The sequence below is a fragment of the Gymnodraco acuticeps genome, unplaced genomic scaffold (genome assembly GCF_902827175.1).
Source record: "Gymnodraco acuticeps unplaced genomic scaffold, fGymAcu1.1, whole genome shotgun sequence".
In the NCBI taxonomy this organism is placed as follows: Eukaryota; Metazoa; Chordata; class Actinopteri; order Perciformes; family Bathydraconidae; genus Gymnodraco; species Gymnodraco acuticeps.
The window spans coordinates 1,247-13,297 of record NW_022991917.1 but is presented as its reverse complement, the minus strand read 5'-3'; the positions used below and the strand labels follow the sequence as shown (position 1 = coordinate 13,297).

General features: G+C 40.5%; 1 pseudogene; it reads left to right on the top strand.

The window, feature by feature from the left end:
• The first annotated feature begins 278 nt into the window (after nucleotides 1-278).
• On the top strand, nucleotides 279-10,518 carry LOC117535631 (annotated as a pseudogene).
• Nucleotides 10,519-12,051: the final 1,533 nt, after the last annotated feature.

Here is a 12,051-nt window from a genome sequence, read left to right as displayed (position 1 = left end):
TCTGCCCACTGCTTCTAAAACTAGGATGGGTTAAATTCAAAGACTACATTTCACTGAGTGTGGTGCTGTGCACATTTGTGTGACGATTTAACGAGAATTTGATTTGAATCCTTCCATTTCAATTTCAAGGAGAATTCTATTTAAACTTCTAAACTTTTCTATTCTATATGTTTCTTTTTATTTGATGACAGACATTCTGGGCTGTTGAATCAAATTGATTGAAAACATTAAAATAAGTAAGTTTAATAAGATTTATCTTACTTGTGTGTACTTCACAGAAATAAACTGCCACCATGAGTACCGACGCGGAGATGGCCTTGTATGGCAAGGCTGCCATTTACCTTCGTAAGCCAGAAAGGGAAAGAATTGAGGCTCAAAGCGCACCATTTGATGCCAAGAGTGCTTGCTATGTGTCTGATGTCAAGGAGCTGTACTTGAAGGCAACACTCATCAAGAAAGATGGTGGCAAAGCCACTGTCAAAATACTGGGAACGGAGGAGGTTCGTATAAGTAAATCAGTGTGTACAAGGAATTCAATTTGATCATTTCTCATGTAACACATTTCCTGTTCTAGGAGAGGGTAGTGAAAGAAGAGGAGGTATTCCCATTGAACCCTCCCAAGTATGACAAGATTGAGGACATGGCCATGATGACCCATCTCAATGAAGCCTCTGTGCTGTATAACCTCAAAGAGCGTTATGCAGCATGGATGATCTACGTAAGACTAATTGCCTAATGAGACTGAAAAATGTTTGCTGGAAACATGAAGTTACATTTAAATTCTCTATGATATATTGTAGACCTACTCTGGGTTGTTCTGTGCCACTGTGAACCCCTACAAGTGGCTCCCAGTATACGATGCTGAATGTGTAAGTGCCTACAGAGGCAAGAAGCGTATGGAGGCTCCACCCCACATCTTCTCTGTCTCTGACAACGCTTATCAGTTCATGGCTACTGGTAAGTCATTACCACTCATTTAAAACACATCAGTATAGGGTTTCTGTTTTTAACATGTACTTGATTGGTTTATGTTTTTTTTACTTTTACAGATAGGGAAAACCAGTCTGTCTTGATCACGTAAGTTTGTAACATTTACAATTGTGCCAATTTAGTTTTAATTAAGATTAATCAAACATATTGGTCAAGTTCTTAATAATCTCTGTCTCTACCTAGTGGAGAATCTGGTGCTGGAAAGACTGTGAACACCAAGCGTGTCATCCAGTACTTTGCAACAATCTCAGTTTCTGGACCCAAGAGAGACGAATCAAAGGTATGTTACTCTATGATGATGACGATTCAGGATTCTTTATCTTTAGATGTTTTTTCAGGGATGAACAAATGAAGTGGTTTCCTGACAGCTATTCTTAACCTGGATTTTAGGGGTCACTTGAGGATCAGATTATTGCAGCCAATCCATTGCTTGAGTCTTATGGTAACGCCAAAACTGTGAGGAATGACAACTCTTCTCGTTTTGTAAGTATGGAACAGTTTCTACAAACGAGAGAAGCATTGTTACATTGCACATGTGGAGGGACATTAATGATTATGTTATTTCAAACAGGGTAAATTCATCAGAATCCATTTCAACACAGCTGGTAAACTGGCTAGTGCTGATATTGAGACTTGTAAGTAACAATCCTTATAGTGTATACAAACTACTGTAAGTAAGATTTAGCCTGGCACTGACATGTTCAAAACTTGTAGATCTGCTGGAGAAGTCTAGAGTGACATTCCAGCTTGAGCAAGAGAGAGGCTACCATATCTTCTACCAGATGATGACCGGCCACAAGCCAGAGCTCCTTGGTAAGGAGAATTAGATATAGCAATTGTTTCAACCTTATTAGAGTTTTACATTTATAAAAAATATCTACTGACATGTTTATTTTTTTGTATTCTAGAACTGGCACTCCTCACAACCAACCCCTACGACTTCCCCATGTGTAGCATGGGTAAGATCGTTGTGGCCAGCATTGATGACAAAGTGGAGCTGGAAGCCACGGATGTGAGTAATTTTCAATTCAACATATTTAAATAGACTTGTGAAACAAATGCAACATCATTACAGCTCTTTTAAGAACTTTTGCTTGAACAATTGTGTTTTTGTGTCTTTTGGCATCAGAATGCTATTGATATCCTGGGCTTCACTCATGAAGAGAAGATGAGCATTTACAAGATGACCGGTGCTGTGCTTCACCATGGTAACATGAAGTTCAAGCAAAAGCAGCGTGAGGAGCAGGCTGAGAATGATGGCACAGAGGGTGAGTATTTAATCTTAGCTCAAAGCTTAGAGCTTGCCAACAACATTGATACATTTCTTGATAACGTTGTGTTCTTCACAAATTATGATGGACATTTCTGAATTATTTTCAGATGCTGACAAGGTTGCTTATTTGCTGGGTCTGAACTCCGCTGACATGCTGAAGGGTCTGTGCTATCCTAGAGTGAAGGTCGGAAATGAGTATGTCACCAAGGGACAGACTGTGCCTCAGGTAAACAATGATGGTCAATATTGAATATTCTACTTTTTAAAAACAAAAAATGTAGTACAGATTTCATTAGGAAAAATATATGCGATGTCAGTTTGCATTTTCTGTACTTCTGTCAATGAGTTCTAATAGAATTCTAAATTCAAGGGCGATCTTTGATTACATTTTAGTTTGGGAATTTTAGTGGCATGTATCTTGAAAATAATATAATATACCAGTTGTATATGTCAAAAATGAAATCACCTCACTTTTTTTCTTTAAGGTCATGAACTCAGTGCCTGCCCTGGCCAAGTCTATCTATGAGAGGATGTTCTTGTGGATGGTCATCCGTATCAACAATATGTTGGACACCAAACAAGCTAGACAGTTCTACATTGGTGTGCTGGATATTGCTGGCTTTGAAATCTTTGATGTAAGCCTGAGTTTGAACAATTTAGCAGTTGATACTTTTCAATAAATAATAGTTCTTATTGCCTTGTAAGAGATCATGAAGATGATATGTCCTTTTGCAGTTCAATACATTGGAGCAGCTGTGCATCAACTTCACAAATGAGAAACTGCAACAGTTCTTCAACCACACCATGTTCGTCCTGGAGCAAGAGGAGTACAAGAAGGAGGGTATTATCTGGGAGTTCATTGACTTTGGTATGGACTTGGCTGCCTGCATTGAGCTGATTGAAAGGGTAACCACTTCATTTATTATATCATACATCATATGTAACTGTTTTTTATTTGTTATAATGTATCACTAAATCATATACCTCTTTCAACCTTTTCAAGCCCATGGGCATCTTCTCCATCCTTGAAGAGGAGTGCATGTTCCCCAAGGCCTCAGACACATCCTTCAAGAACAAGCTGTATGACCAGCATCTTGGCAAAAACAAAGCATTTGAGAAGCCAAAGCCCGCAAAGGGCAAGGCTGAGGCCCACTTCTCCCTGGTGCACTATGCTGGTACCGTGGACTACAACATCACTGGCTGGCTGGACAAGAACAAGGATCCCCTGAATGACTCTGTCATTCAGCTGTACATGAAATCCTCAGTGAAACTGCTGGTTTCGCTGTATCCTCCAGTAGTTGAGGGTAAGATAGTAACTACAGTAAAGATCAAATGTATATTTGTAATATTGTTTTATTTTAACTCATCAACTATTACTTGTTTATGCTAATTTCATGACATTCTAACAAAACATCAACAGATGCTAATAAGAAGGGAGGCAAGAAGAAGGGTGGTTCTATGCAGACTGTGTCCTCACAGTTCAGGGTAAGCTTTCTCAAAGCAAACATAACTAATAAATCTCTGTTTAAACCAAAACTCCCAATTGTGGCATTTCATGACATGAGACACCATTATGGATTACAGGAGAACTTGGGCAAGCTGATGACTAACTTGAGGGCCACCCATCCTCACTTTGTGCGCTGTCTGATTCCCAATGAGTCAAAGACTCCAGGTACATATACAACAGTATTGATGACTGGTTTGGTTTTTAATTCTGTGCTGCATCAACTAAAATACCTACTATTTATTCAAATAATTAAATAAAACATTTTTTGTACAGGTCTTATGGAGAACTTCCTGGTTATCCACCAGCTCAGGTGTAATGGTGTCCTGGAGGGTATTAGAATCTGCAGAAAAGGTTTCCCCAGCAGGATCCTCTATGCTGACTTCAAGCAGAGGTATAATGTTTTTATACATAGAATTTGAACCTCTCATTATTACAATGTAATGCTCCTCCTGACAATAAACTCTTTCATATAGATACAAGGTGCTGAATGCCGCTGTCATCCCTGACGGTCAGTTCATGGACAACAAGAAGGCTTCAGAGAAGCTGCTTGGGTCAATTGATGTTCCTCAGGATGAATATAAATTTGGACACACCAAGGTAAGTACTTTACATTTACTTCATAACTGAGCTAATTAATATTTACCAAAGACGCTGTACAGTATATTTGTTGGATGTTACTGTGACTACGGTAGTATGTATTATACATGTAATTAATGAAACTACATCAGGAGGTCAACTCTGGTAGCCTTTCTTTTTCCATCCCGGCAAATAATAATAAAAATAAAAAAAACAATACTTCCTTGATTATGATGAAACAAGTAATTAAGACTTGGCCTTAAAACCATTCCATCCAACCAGAAACCATCATGTAAATAGGAGTCACATATTTCATTTTGTTTGTTTGCTTGTTATACAGTGTTTCAAGTGTTCATTACTTGAATTCATCATTTATTTGCTGAAAGACATTTATATTTCCCCTCCTCGAAAAAAGGTATTCTGATTCTGAAAACATTTGTTGCTTCTGTTTGTTCAGGTGTTCTTCAAGGCTGGCCTGCTGGGTACCCTTGAGGAGATGAGAGACGAAAAAACTGGCCTCTCTGGTCACCATGACTCAGGCTTTGGCCGTGGTTACGTCATGAGAAAGGAGTTTGTGAAGATGACAGAAAGGAGGCACGTTGAAAATTGCTAATTCTGATCAATGGTGTAAAGAAAAAATAGATATTGTCTAAAACCAATTTCTCTGTGCAGGGAAGCCATATACACCATCCAGTACAACGTGCGCTCCTTCATGAATGTCAAACACTGGCCATGGATGAAGGTCTACTACAAGATTAAGCCTCTGCTGCAGAGTGCTGAAACTGAGAAGGAGCTGGCAAATATGAAGGAGAACTATGAAAAATGAAAACTGACCTGGCTGCTGCCCTGGCCAAGAAGAAGGAACTGGAGGAGAAGATGGTTTCCATTGTGCGGGAGAAGACTGATCTGGCTCTGCAAGTAGCATCTGTAAGTAAACGTCAACAGACAAATACGCTTTTTCATGTTTGTGAATATATAAGAGCTAACATGTATTTCTATGAAAATGGTCTAGGAAGGAGACAATCTCACTGATGCTGAGGAGAGATGTGAGGGACTCATCAAGAGTAAGATTCAGATGGAGGCCAAACTCAAAGAGACAACTGAGAGACTGGAGGATGAAAGAGGAAATTAATGCTGAGCTCACTGCCAAGAAGAGAAAGCTGGAGGATGAATGCTCTGAGCTCAAGAAGGATATTGATGACCTGGAACTTACCTTGGCCAAAGTGGAAAAGGAGAAACATGCCACTGAGAACAAGGTTTGTAATCAACGATCTGTCCATTAGGTAGTGAGATTATAATTATTTATTTGTATTAACAAAATCTTTCTTGCACACTTAGGTGAAGAACCTGACCGAGGAGATGGCCTCTCAGGATGAGAGCGTTGCTAAGCTGACCAAGGAAAAGAAAGCCCTTCAGGAGTCTCATCAGCAGACTCTTGATGACCTGCAGGCAGAGGAAGACAAAGTCAACACTCTGACCAAGGCCAAGACCAAGCTTGAGCAGCAAGTGGATGATGTAAGTTTACAGTCACTTGATTTGGCAAAGAAAGATTATTCTTGAACATGATAATAAAAATGTATACCTTTGTTTAGCTTGAGGGTTCTCTGGAGCAAGAGAAGAAGCTGCGTATGGACCTGGAGAGAGCCAAGAGAAAGCTTGAGGGTGATCTCAAGCTGGCCCAGGAATCCGTCATGGATCTTGAGAATGACAAGCAGCAGTCTGATGAGAAAATCAAAAAGTAGCTTAGTTTTCTGTTTAAATAACATAATTTTTTTAAGAAGTTTTCAATTGCATGAACTCAATGGACTTTATCAATTGTGTTCACAGGAAGGAATTTGAATGCAGTCAGCTCCTTAGCAAGATTGAGATGAGCAGTCTCTGGGTGCTCAGCTCCAGAAGAAGATCAAGGAGCTCCAGGTGAGATATTGTGTTACACTTAACAATACTACATACATTTACTATTATGTATAATAAAGTGAATGATTGCTAAAATAGAAAACATCTACATTCAACAGGCTCGTATTGAGGAACTGGAAGAGGAGATTGAGGCTGAGCGTGCAGCTCGTGCCAAGGTTGAGAAGCAGAGAGCTGACCTCTCCAGGGAACTTGAGGAGATCAGTGAGAGGCTGGAGGAGGGCTGGAGGTGCCACCGCTTCTCAGATTGAGATGAACAAGAAGCGTGAGGCTGCAGTTCCAGAAGCTCCGTCGTGACCTTGAGGAGTCCACTCTGCCAGCACGAAGGCAACTGCTTCTGCCCTTCGCAAGAAGCAGGCTGACAGTGTTGACTGATGCTGAGGAGAGCAGATTGACAACCTCCAGCGTGTCAAGCAGAAGCTTGAGAAGGAAAAGAGTGAATACAAGATGGAGATTGATGACCTCTCTAGCAACATGGAGAATGTTGCTAAGGCAAAGGTACACTAGCAATACATGCTTTTTTTATTACATTATATGTTACCAATATGAATATAGTACATCATGTAAATTATTTTGTGAATAAAAATATGATCACTGATCTGTGTTTATTTCTTCCTCATTAGGGAAAATCTTGAAAAGATGTGCCGTACTCTTGAGGACCAACTTAGCGAACTGAAGACCAAGAATGATGAAAACGTCCGCCAAATCAATGACACAAGTTCACAGAAAGCACGTCTCCTGACAGAAAATGGTATCTACATGTTTTTGGTGAACCATCTGTGGAGTATATGATTGAGAAACGTAACACAAACTAACGTATTATAATATTTTTCACACAAGGTGAGTTCAGCCGTCAAGTTGAAGAGAAGGAAGCTCTTGTCTCTCAGTTGACCAGAGGCAAGCAGGCCTCCACACAGCAGATTGATGAATTGAAGAGACAGATTGAGGAGGAGGTTAAGGTAAGAAACCATTAAGATAGTATATATTTGTATGATTTGTTTGTGATTTAGAAATTGTGTAAATGTTAATAATATTTCTTACAACAGTCCAAGAATGCTCTTGCACATGGCCTGCAATCAGCCCGCCATGACTGTGATCTGCTGAGGGAGCAGTTTGAAGAGGAGCAGGAGGCCAAGGCTGAGCTGCAGCGTGGAATGTCCAAGGCGAACAGTGAGGTGGCTCAGTGGAGATCGAAGTATGAAACTGATGCTATCCAGCGCACTGAGGAGCTTGAGGAATCCAAGTGAGTGACATTCCAACTGTTAAATGGCCAGAAGTGTAGCATTTTAGCAAAAACTCTACTGATTCCTGAATTGCTGGTAATAACATTAGTATTTTAAAATGTGTATAGCTTCTTACTTTGAGGCCAATCATTAGATTAATTAATACGGTAATTAGTTGTTTCAGTTATGCAAATATAACTAGAAAATAACTTGTAACTTTATGAGTTTAACTGAGCCACAAATACCTCATTTTCAAACAGGAAAAAGCTTGCCCAGCGCCTTCAGGAGGCTGAGGAACAGATTGAGGCAGTGAATTCCAAGTGTGCTTCTCTTGAGAAAACCAAACAGAGGCTCCAGAGTGAGGTGGAGGACCTCATGATTGATGTGGAGAGGGCCAATGGCCTTGCTGCCAACCTGGACAAAAAGCAGAGGAACTTTGACAAGGTAACCAATTTACTGAGTTTGGTCAAAACACACAATGACATGAATATACTGAGACTTTAACATAACCAAATAAACTGTATGCATTGTATTATTCAGGTGTGGCAGAGTGGAAGCAGAAGCAGAAGTAGAGGAGGGTCAGGCAGAGCTTGAGGGAGCACAGAAGGAGGCTCGTTCTCTCAGCACTGAACTGTTCAAGATGAAGAACTCTTATGAGGAGGCTCTTGATCATCTGGAGACCATGAAGCGTGAAAACAAGAATCTGCAACGTGAGTTCTACATAATGTCACAGAGTTCAACGAGTTGGACATTTTTGTTGATATTTTACCATTTAAGGCTCAACAATATGATAAACCCCATGTATCTTTCTGCAGAGGAGATCTCAGATCTGACTGAACAGATTGGTGAGACTGGCAAGAGCATCCATGAGCTGGAGAAGACCAAGAAGCAGGTGGAGACAGAGAAGACTGAGATCCAGACAGCTCTTGAAGAGGCTGAGGTATTTCTTTCCTGGGAGTTCATAACATTAAAATCATTGACAATATATATCAGTGTTTGAAGGCAAAGATGAGTGTTTAATTGTTTGATTTCATTAGGGAACTCTGGAACATGAAGAGTCTAAGATCTGCGTGTCCAGCTGGAGCTCAACCAGATTAAGGGTGAGGTGGACAGGAAGCTGGCAGAGAAAGATGAAGAGATGGAACAGATCAAGAGGAACAGCCAGAGAGTGACTGACTCCATGCAGAGCACTCTGGATCTGAGGTCAGGAGCAGGAACGATGCCCTGAGAATCAAGAAGAAGATGGAGGGAGACTCTGAATGAGATGGAGATTCAGCTCAGCCATGCCAACCGCCAGGCTGCTGAGTCCACGAAGCAGCTCAGGAATGTGCAGACAAGCTGAAGTATAGAAAAGGAACAGTTATTTCCAACTATGGTAGATTGGGCTACATTTTGCATTCATGTATTGTCTGATCTCTTTCTCACTAGGATGCACAACTGCACCTTGATGATGCTGTCAGAGCCAGGAGGACTTCAAGGAGCAGGCTGCTATGGTGGATCGTAGAAAAACGGCTTATGGGTGGCTGAAATTGAGGGAACTTAGAGCTGCTCTGGAACAGACAGAGAGAAGTCGCAAAATTGCTGAGCAAGAGCTGGTTGATGCCAGTGAGCGTGTTTGGACTTCTGCACTCTCCGGTGAACAAACCTAATCATTTAAATAATTCAAGATATCAAATACAATTTCAACTAACATGAATATTAGGCATGTGATGACTTAAGAGGCTAAATATTTTCACCTTTTAGAACACAAGCCTTGTGAACACCAAGAAGAAGCTTGAGACCGACCTGGTCCAGGTCCAGGGTGAAGTCGGATGACACTGTGCAGGGAAGCAAGGAATGCAGAGGAGAGGCCAAGAAGGCCATCACTGATGTAGGTTTCAATGTCATGTGTTCTTACTTTAACGGACATTTTTTGTTGATATTTCTACTTAACATGTTTTGATGTCTCCTGTAGGCTGCTATGATGGCTGAGGAGCTGAAGAAGGAGCAAGATACTAGTGCTCATCTGGAGAGGATGAAGAAGAACCTGGAGGTTGCTGTTAAGGACCTGCAGCACCGTCTGGATGAGGCCGAGAACCTGGCCATGAAGGGTGGCAAGAAGCAGCTCCAGAAACTGGAGTCTAGGGTAAGAAAAGTCATACTAAGATTTATATAGCTGAAATAAACCTTTGAAAACAAGCTGGATACTTAATGTTTTAATGTTATTCAAAAGGTGCGTGAGCTGGAAGCAGAGGTTGAGGCTGAACAGAGACGTGGAGTAGATGCTGTTAAAGGTGTCCGCAAATATGAGAGGAGAGTTAAGGAGCTCACCTATCAGGTATGGTTACTTTCATAGTTAACATGTACAGTACCAATTCATCTAATATACTAAACTTTTAAAATATTTAAACATGCAAATCTAAATTGGCACAGACTGAGGAGGACAGAAAATGTTGCCAGGCTGCAGGATCTGGTTGACAAATTGCAGCTGAAGGTGAAGGCCTACAAGAGGCAGGCTGAGGAGGCGGTAAGGACAATATATACATTGTTTTGTAGATATGTCTGATTGTTAAGATTACCATCACATTCTTATATTATATTTTAAAGTCTTTGACGGTTTTCTGTACCTAAAACTATGTATCTCCTTATTCCAGGAGGAACAAGCCAATACTCATCTGTCCAAGTGCAAGGAAGGTTCAAAATGAGCTGGAGGAGGCTGAGTGAGCGTGCTGACATTGCAGAGTCCCAGGTCAACAAACTGAGAGCAAAGAGCCGTGACTCTGGCAAGGTAACTATAAAGACATTTCAGCTTTTATGAATGAAAATTAAATTAAATATCTCTTAATGCAATACTTAAGTCCTGACAGAACAAATATAGCCCAAATCTTTATGAAATGACGACAGAGAAAACATTCAGATGTATGCAGAGTATGATGTCAATGCTTGTATATAACACTGTATGTATTTTATATTTTGTTTATTTTTTTACAGGGAAAAGAAGCAGCTGAATAAAGCACTTGAGTGATTGGCTGTTTCTCATTATATAATATGATGTGTGAAATATACCACAATAAACGTTTTTGATCTTCAATGGAATTGTCTTTTCTTATTAGTGTGACTGCTGTGCAATTCTTGCTCTCTTATTCTTCTTCTTCTGCTTCTTCTCTTCTTCTTCTCTTGATTTTGGAGTGTGATTGAAAGAGAAGAGTGAAACTTTTGCTGTTTATATTTTCCGTTTTATTTTTGTTGTAATGGGTGTTATGTAATATAGTTTATCGGTTGGTGGTTTGATTTTGCTTTACTTTTCTTGCTTTTGGTGGTGTTACGTGGGGTGTTTTGTGGGCTTCTCCTGCCGGTGTGTCTCGCCGGTGTTCCTGGATTAACTGGTTCCCTCGTCAACTGGTTTCCCGATCAAACCCGAGTCCCAACAGCAAAAATCACACAAGTCCTGCGCCACAACTCAACATGGCAGGCTTAGGAGAATCATAAATTAAATAAGTGTGTTCAAAACACTCACGTCAATTACATACATGACATTCCATTTACCTGACGCTTTTTATCCAAATGCCTACTATAATATGTATATTATAAGTGTAGATACATTCGCTCACATTATAAATGATGGTCGGGTTGAATCTTTCTGGAACTTTTTTAACAAGGTTCATCCAAGACATTAAGTGTGGTGGTGTGTAATACTTTGTTGTAGATCCGTGGCGCACCAGTAACGCGCATGGCCCGAGTGATTTTTGCTGTTGGGACTCGGGTTTGAGTCCAGCATGAACTTTTTGTTATTTTCATGTCGATGCACACTGAATATTATGTTTGAATAGAGGATTCCTAATATTGTTTGCCGAGACCAACATTAATGACCCATCAGCATTTTCAAGTCTAAGTAGGCTACCTGCACATGCAGCAATGACATTTCTGCTGCTATCTTTGCAAAACGAGTTAACATGTTCTTATCTGGATGAGTGCTGCAGAATACTTCTTTTATAAGGGATACATGTGTGTGTAGTCTTTCATATTAAACATGATCGCTGGTAGATAGCCACAGAAGTCGTAACACAGTTTAACCTGGGCGGATCCCATTTTTCCCTGGGCGGATGTTTACCTGAGAGGATCACAGTTTACAGCTGAAGACTTCTCCAAGCTGCTTTCAAACTCTTGAGTAAACAATGTGCTTCACTTGGAGGCTGTCTGAAGGTGTACACAGGTCTCAGATGGACTTAGTATCACATTAGGAACGATATTCAGTGATAAACCGGGCAACAATAGCTGGTTTGAAGGATTGATTCGAGCGGATTACCACAGCTGAAGACTTCTCCACGCTGCTTTCAAACTGAGTAAACAACGTGTGCTTCACTTGGAGGCTGTCTGAAGGTGTACACATGTCTCAGATGGACTTGGTATCACATTAAGAACGATATTCAGTAATAAGTCTGGCAACAATAGCTGGTTTAAATGATTTATTGGAACTCGCAATGTTTTGAACAGACATCCCCAGTCAACTCGTTTTTCTTTTTGTAGTCCCCGCTGTTCGCGTCCGGATATCTCCATTGTAACCACAACCTCACACACTGGTACTGAAT